The sequence below is a fragment of the Moschus berezovskii genome, chromosome 15, assembly GCF_049115385.1.
Source record: "Moschus berezovskii isolate FMDL1 chromosome 15, NW_MosBer_1.0, whole genome shotgun sequence".
Lineage (NCBI taxonomy): Eukaryota > Metazoa > Chordata > Mammalia > Artiodactyla > Moschidae > Moschus > Moschus berezovskii.
The window spans coordinates 61,144,323-61,146,921 of NC_142474.1; the positions used below are offsets into that span (position 1 = coordinate 61,144,323).

The window sequence follows — 2,599 nt, forward strand, 5'->3', positions numbered from 1 at the left end:
TGGACTAGATCACCATTTAGTGCGGTGACACCACCCCCAACCTTTTGGCACCAGGGATCAGTTTCATGGAAGGCAATTTTTCCACAGGCTGGGGGTGGGGGAAGGTGATGGCTATGGTGCACTTTATTTCTATTAATATTTTTTTAATCTTTTAAATTTTTTATTATTTACTTATTATTTTTTATGTTTGGCTACACTGGGTCTTTGTCGCTTTGCATGGGCTTTCTCTAATTGCAGTGATCATGGGCTGCTCTTCATTGTGATACTCAGGCTTCTCATTGAGGTGGCTTGTCTTGTTACGGAGCACAGGCTGTAGGCACTTGGGCTTCATTCCTTGCAGCACACAGGCCCAGTAGTTGTGGTACACGGGCTTAGTTGCCCCATGGCATGTGGAATCTTCCTGGACCAGGGTTTGAACCCATGCGCCCTGCATCAGCAGGCAGATTCTTATCCACTGAGCCAGCAGAGAAGTCCTATTTCTATTATTATTACATCAGCTCCATCTCAGGTCATCAGGCATTAGATCCCAGAGGTTGGTGACCCCTGATTTAATGAGTATATAGTCCCCTATTCAGCAGTCTGATGTACTCTGAAGTTCACACTGTCAGCACTAGGAAGACACATGTTTTCTCTGCACAATCTAGACACAGGTTGGATCAAGGGTGGCAGCATCTGGTAGGAGTAAGCATCTGGAGTCAGAGATGGCTGAATTCAGATCCTGCTTTTTCCACTCATGAGCTGTGTGACCAAAAGCACTTTCCTGAACCTTGGTTTTCTCATCTGTATAATGGGGATAAGAGCCTATCTCATGGGTTGCGTGTTTGTTAATATGCATGATGCACCTAACATATAGCAGTAGGGTGGCTGTCATTATTCTTAGAATGGCATGATATGATATAAAGATACAAGAGCTCTAGTCTACCCTAGTCTACTCTCTATAATCTGTGAGGATTTCATGGCCTTTGTGCATAGGACCATTCTGGGTGAACTGTCACATGACAGAATAACTGAAGTGCCCTTCACAGGCTCTTCAAAGAGGCAGCACAATGAATAGCAATGGGGCAATGTAATACTAAGTTTGAATTGTCACCTAATAAGTTACTTTTAAATGCTAGCAAAATGGTGTACCTAAGAGTATGGAATCTGTGCCCTCTTGATTGGCTCCCATTAGAAGTTCTGGATTTAAACCCAGTTCCATCCACTATTAGCAGAGTAACCTGGAACAAGTTCCTTTACATTTTTTTTTTTTTTTTGCTACATAAATTAACCCATTTATTATAGGCTATCAACATCATCAAATGGCGGTGCTTCTACTGGTCCTTCAATTCCTTCAGTCTTCTGATGGCAGACTTTACTGTGACAGCAGAAGTGGTGTTGTAGGTCCAGGCACCACCAGCTACTGTTTTCATGCAGGAACCACAGTGCCAAATGCCCACAGTTCTTCTCTTCATCTTGGTTTTGCCACAGAAGGAGCAGGTATACTTGGCGTGCTGGCTGATTTCAATTTTCTTCACCATTTTCCTGAGGGAGGCACCATAACGGGTCCCGTATTTGCCCACGATTCCGACCTTCTTGGTGTGTTTCGCCATGTTAACGCAACCTAGATCAGAGCCCAAGAGCTCCTTTACATTTGAAAACTTCAGTTTCTCATATGCAAAAAAGCCTGCTATGAGCATTCAAATAAAATAGTATAGATAAAAGAGCTGTATAAGCATAGAGTTCTAAACACATATCATTACCTTTGTAACAAAAGTTAGCCACTCCACAATGATATTCAAATCTTGCTATAAAATTACTCCCTAATCACAGAATTTAATATAAGCCAGATGGTTCTCAAAGCTCATCAAAGATAATTGATGTAAAGAAATATCTCATTGACCCCATTTTAAGGGGCTATGGAATATGGATTAGGATTATTGTATAGGAAGGCTCTTCTTATTTACTGTGCTATGTGACACAAGTCTTTTTCATATTTGATTTTTTAAAGTAATTAGTACAAGCCCAGTAATGAACTCATTGAATATGACTGCTAATTAAAATGCTTGCCTTATAAAAAATGCTTTTTTCTTTCTTTCAAAAAGCATATGCTTTTTGAAAGAAAGAAAAAAGCATGTATGTATATATATACATACATACGGAGAAGGTAATGGCAAGCCACTCCAGTACTCTTGCCTAGAAAATCCCATGGATGGAGTAGCCTGGTAGGCTACAGTCCGTCGGGTCGCTAAGGGTCGGACACGACTGAGCGACTTCACTTTCACTTTTCACTTTCACACATTGGAGAAGGAAATGGCAACCCACTCCAGTGTTCTTGCCTGGAGAATCCCAGGGATGGGGGAGCCTGGTGGGCTTCCGTCTATGGGATCACACAGAGTCAGACACGACTGAAGTGACTTAGCAGCAGCACATACACACAATTTTGGAAAAACACTTTAGAAGTTGCAAATAAGCAAAAATTTTTAATCATTTGGAATCTCACTACTCAGAAGGTAACCATTATTAATATTTTAAGTTATAGATTTCATATCTTGAACAACAGACTGGTTCCAAATAGGAAAATGAATACGTCAAGGTTGTATAATGTCGCCCTGCTTATTTA

At 41.0% G+C, this 2,599-nt stretch overlaps 1 pseudogene; it reads right to left on the reverse strand.

The window, feature by feature from the left end:
* Positions 1–1,239: 1,239 nt before the first annotated feature.
* LOC129555268 (large ribosomal subunit protein eL43 pseudogene) lies at positions 1,240–1,614 on the reverse strand (annotated as a pseudogene).
* Between the last annotated feature and the right edge of the window lie 985 nt (positions 1,615–2,599).